This window comes from Quercus lobata, chromosome 4 (assembly GCF_001633185.2).
Source record: "Quercus lobata isolate SW786 chromosome 4, ValleyOak3.0 Primary Assembly, whole genome shotgun sequence".
Classification (NCBI taxonomy): domain Eukaryota; kingdom Viridiplantae; phylum Streptophyta; class Magnoliopsida; order Fagales; family Fagaceae; genus Quercus; species Quercus lobata.
In genome coordinates this window covers 91,105,416-91,111,415 of record NC_044907.1, presented here as the reverse complement: position 1 = coordinate 91,111,415, position 6,000 = coordinate 91,105,416, and positions in this window count along the sequence as shown.

Here is a 6,000-nt window from a genome sequence, read left to right as displayed (position 1 = left end):
AGCGAGAATTATTTCGCTTGTAATTCCTTTTTGGAGATTTGGGTGAATTGATTGCCACCAGGTTTGCCTCCCATATAAGAAGCACGGTGGGAGGTCATTCCCTTTATTTGCGGACCCTTTGAGTTTTTCAGATTCCTAGCTCTCCAATTGTTCCCAAAGTCCCCATTACCAATGTGACTGAGCTTTAGGAGGTGAAATGGTCAAGGTTAGGGCGTGGGTGAAGGAACTACACCCTCTTCAGAGGCTTTGGGTATCTTCGAGATTCAGAATGGCCCGATCAGGGTAAGGGAGATAAAGACTCAAGACATTTCTTCTCCTTGATAAGGCAAGAAAGGAGCCTTTTCTTCTTTAAGCCAAAATCCGAAGCAGGTGGAGGTCGCATCAGATTTTTGGTGCGATAGCATTGAGATTTCCTATCGCCTGTACCATCTGTGCTTGCTCGATTGCTGCTAGGACGATACTTGCTCGATTGTTGCTAGAGCAGGTATGGGGATTTGACATCCCCACTTCTTCCTCTCTTCCATCATTAGTGCCATCCAGACTTGCTTAGTCGTTGCTAGAGCAAGGTTATGGACCAGGTGCCTCTGCTTCTTCTTCTCTTCCATCACTGGTGCCATCTAGACTTGCTTAGTCGCTGTTAGAGCAAAATTGAAGGATCTATCGTTCCCGTGTATTCCCTTCTTTCTTTTTTGTTTCTGTAGTTAGTTTCTGGTATAGGCTTGTCTAAGCCCTTTTTTTTGTATGCTGTACTACTTCTTTATCTAATAAAAGATGACTTTATCTCATTTTGTGTATTCTTTCTTTTCTGCAATAATTATTTTGTGAATGGATGTGCAGGTGTCTTTTTCTTTCGAACAGTACTTAGGACTGATGCATGACTATACCTGGTCTAAACACTTGGAAAGGTACCCTTGTGTGTTAGTTTCCATAGAGCTGGGGATCCGAGGACCATGCAAGACCTTGGTTCTGTCTAGCTCTTAGGCTCTTGGAGTGTCTAGTTTCCCCATAGGTTGGAGTCTGAGAACCATACAAGACCTTGGTTCTGTCTAGCACTTAGGCTCTTGGAGTGTCTAGTTTCCCCATAGGTTGGAGTCCGAGGACGATGCAAGACCTTGGTTCTGTTTAGCACTTAGGCTCTTGGAGTGTCTAGTTTCCCCATAGGTTTGAGTCCAAGGATCATGCAAGACCTTGGTTCTGTCTAGCACTTAGGCTCTTGGAGTGTCTAGTTTCCCTATAGGTTTGAGTCCGAGGACCATGCAAGACTTTGGTTCTGTCTAGCACTTAGGCTCTTAGAGTGTCTAGTTTCCCCATAGGTTTGAGTCCGAGGATCATGCAAGACCTTGGTTTTGTCTAGCACTTAAACTCTTGGAGTGTCTAGTTTCCCCATAGGTTTGAGTCCGAGGACCATGCAAGATCTTGGTTCTGTCTAGCACTTAGAGAGATTCTGGTTTAGCCCTCGGCTCTCCTGTCCGTAGGGGATTTAGCGGACCAGAATATTAGGGGTCTCAAAAGTTAGCCTCTTGACAAGTGCATGGGGGTGCATATCTAACGTCCGAAGCCCCTTGAACTGCGCTGTCTAGTGATCCTCCCCTCGTAATGAATCATTTCGAAGCGTGACCCAAAACGGAGGCTGAGCTATGATGATGGCGGTGTGTTCCTAGAAATGATGGGGGGCTTTCACGCAGCTTGCACCACTGCCAAAACTGTCCTCCCGAGGGATTCTTGTAGCTTGATTGTGACTAACCATCATATTCGCCAACGCACAAGCTCTCCCCACAGACGATGCCAATTGTAGGGTCACGTTTTTCATGGCAAGCCCAACATGCATGGGACCTTAAACTAGTGAACCCAATACAATGAATTTGTTGAGAGTGGGTCAAAGAGCTAGACTTTAGAGTATGGACAACGGTCGTTACGGCGTTCTTTACGTTACGTTGAGACGGGCTGGGTTCATCTGAGAGGACTGATCCTCGACTCGATCTGAGGAGCCCTTTTCTGGGGCCTCTAGTGTGTTGGGGGGTTTTCGCCCCGCCTTTTCTGTCTCTCTTTACTCCCTTTTTATAGTAGTTTTCTTCCTCCTAAATGGGGTCCCTAGGGTAGGTACTTGTCCCATCAGCCATTTCTTCCAGTTGGTAGGAGTGGTTGTAAGGACAGAGAAGTATGACCATGTCAGGCACAAGGTACTGAATGCAATAATGACAGCCTTTCCTTTAGAAACTTTAGTTGTCCTTTTCTGTTTTAGTACTTTTCCTGCTCCGTGGGGTGATAGGGAGTGTCACCACCAATGGCAGGTTGCCTCCTTCATCCTCGGCTACACTATGCCGAAGAGGGTTCTCCCCATGGCCGAGGAGGGGTTTTTCCTCCCCACGACCGAGGAGGGATTTTTCCTTTATGCTGGGCCTTCGGCCCAATGTAGTCATTGACATGGGCCTATTGGTCTTTTACCCCCCACAGTATTTAAATAATTTGTTTTATTAAATTATTTTAACAAATTACAAAACTATTAAACACATGCATATTTGTTTGAGTTGTGACATAATAAATTGGAAGAATTTCCTTAAAATATAATTGATTCAGTTTATTAAAAATAAACTAACATTTTTTCCCCTTATGATGCTTTGATGAACATTTTCTTGTGATTGCATTTTGTTGGTTAGGTCATGCTAATGATCCCACACTGTATTATGCTTTGAGGTTGTGTCATGTCTTAATGCATTCAATCCTAGTTGGATTATGAGATGGTTTTTACTAGTAAAATTAATTAGTCGGCATTATTTTGGTTACGTTAGATTCACTTAACATGAATTAGAGAATAGAATATATAAAAATAATGAATTATTAATGTAAGGGTAGGTTTTGGTTCCTAAGCCCAAAAGAGGAATGGATTATGGCCTAAAGAGCCCAATACAATGAATTTGTAGAGAGTGGGCTTAAAAGCTAGGCTTTAATGGATCAAACAAAACGCACAGTGAATCAAAGATAGTAAGAAAGAAAAGAAAAACAAGCTTTGTGCAAAGAAAACCTTCCTTGGCAAAATCCGAGGAGAGTGGTCCTTATGTATATTTCTTTTAAACTGGGATGCAATTTCAATTCTTGTTACAGTGTTTTCTCTACAGATTTTCTGATCCCCTTTTCCTGGAGGGTCTCTTACATTATATATCTCCCTTTAGATGATCTTGGCCCTTAATTTGTTGATCGTCTAGGCCACTATTTGAGTGCTTGTTCCATCAGACACATTCCCAAACCCCTTGTGAGTTACGACAGCCAAGGCAGTACTGTTCAGGGGTCTTCTCCATATAAATGCAGTCAGGAGGTTTGGTGGGATGCATTAAATGTGGTGGCAGCCACCATCCCTTCAGTCATGTCAGGGCTAACCCTTTCTTTGAAGCTCTTTCTCTACCGTATGACCTTTTCTGGTAACGTGCCACTGACGTGGCCTTACTGTCCGAGGGTGTGACCTCCTCAGCACGATGATGGCCCCCTTGGCCATGGGTATGACACGTGGTGCAATTACCTTATTTAAATTCCTGTACCCCACAATTAAATTTTGGACAAAATTTCCCTCAAAACGATTTGTATAAATGTCTTCTAACCCATTACATTACAATCAAATGTTCATGCATGTATATTTTAGTTGCATGACTTATTAAGTAATTTAAGCAAGTAAGATATCTTGAAATAGACCATGCAATTCAAATTATACATGGATTAATATTATAATTGTCATGGTTTTTTTATTTTTTATTTTTTTTAAATTAGTTTAAAGGAAAACTATGTAATTAAAATAGTTGAAGACAATGTAACTTTATATGCAACTAGTATGTAACCCGTGTGAATGATGAATTGTAGTGGTGCTATTGATGCTAGCTTGAGTTATAAAACATATAGATATTAGTTCGACCAGGCATACAAAATATCTGAATAGAAACAGTATAAAAAATATACTCATTAGTTCAGAGAAAAAATAAAAGCAAAAATTTAAACAATTTAATTTGTATGGAAAGCTAACAAAAGCAAAATTCAATTTTGATTCTAATTAAAATTTCTCTAAGCATTGGTTATATATATATATTTAACTCATTGTTTTTTACATTGAATTAAATCACTTGACACAAAAATTAAAAAACTTACATTAGATAAGATACGTGGTGCAAAATTAAACTTTAATTGAATTCCAATTTTTACACTGAATTAACTAGCCAACTTGGCGCAAAAATTTTAAAATATAGATTAGATGGAACACGTGGTGCAAAGTTAGACTCTAATTGAATTCCAATTTGAATTCTAATTAGATTTTCTCTTAGTTTTTCCTCTCTCTCTCTCTCTCTCTCTCTCTCTCTCTCTCTCTATATATATATATATATATATATATATAGATATATACATTTTAAAATTTCAAATCCTTAACTATTTTCACGATCTATATGAGGGAAATTATTGTGTACTCCCGGAATATCATAAATGTGTACTCCCTCATCTCATATAAATGGTGGGTCTTACCATGAATTTATGATGAGAAATTATTGTGTACTCTTGGAGTACCATAAATGCGTACTCCCTCCTCTCACATGAATGGTGGGTCTCGCTAATTAAATTCATGATGGAACCCATCATTCATGTGAGAGGAGGGAATATACATTTATGGTACTCCGGGAGTACCTAATAATTTTCTAATTTATGATACTCTGAGAGTTTTTAATAATTTTCCTCTATATGGAGCCTACAACTTGTCTAGAAAATAAAGAAAACACCCCTGAACTTCCATTTGGATATTGAAAAGAAAGAGGGAAAATAAAATTACTATTTTGCATTTATTTGAGTAGAAGTATTAATAAACTATGCCCAGTGTATTATGCTCGCATTTGTAGGCTGCCCACCATATCATGTTGTTTATATTCCACCATTAATGGCATTTATGAACTGAACCAAGTAATACTTGTGGTTGGTCTCATTTCTTTTATTTTGTTTTTTTGATGGAACATTTCTTTTATTTTGTTGAAAACAATGAAGAGGACCATTCATTAGGAAGGTCAGTAACATCAACCAATAATAAGTGGGACATAACTTTCTCAAGAAAAAAAAAGAAAAAAAAAGAAGAAAAAAAAGGGACATAAGATCTTATGGTGGATGTGCAATTCATCTTGATTTTTTATATAAGATTTAATTGTTCTCGTTTATTACTATACAGAATTGAGATGAAATTTTTTTATATACACATTGTAGACAAAATTGACGCACATACTCCATACAAAATGGGTTAATTGTAAATTATAAATCTTTACAATCAATTCCTTAATTAATCTTCTCAAAAAAAAAAAAAAAAAAAATCCTTAATTAACATTACTTAGTGCCAATTTGGTATTAAAAAAAAAATTACTTAGGGTCTGTTTGGATACTGGCATACTGTTTATTACTGAAAACTGAAAACTGAAAACTGAAAATATTATAGCAAAATAATTTTTAAATGTGTGAATAGTGTCGTAAGACCTAATTTTAAAATTGTTTTTACTGAAAAAAGTACTTGCGGGTCCCATAAATAATGTACGGATCCACACAAAAAAATGCAAACACGCTGTCTACCGCTATCCAAACCCAGCCTTAGTGCCAACAAAAATTTCAAGTTTACTTTATAATATTCATCTTAGCATTTAAAAATATTAATATAATCAACAAATTTGTAAACTAATAGGAGTGAACATATTGCTTCTTCTTCTTTTTTGATTTGTTTTTTTTTTATTTTTTTTTTATTATATAGAAGTAGTCTCTTAACTTTTGGTCACCCCCTAAATCTATTAAATGAATGAGCGCTTCTCATACAAGCCATATCTCTTGGTAAAGAGGAAAATATATACTGCATCTGTCTTAAGAAGCTCATCTCTCACAAACATAATCCGTTTGGGTTAGACTTATTTTTGCTGAAACTGAAAACTGAAAACACTGTAACAAAATAATTTTTAAATGTGTAAATAGTATCGTGAGACTCATTTTTAAATATATAAA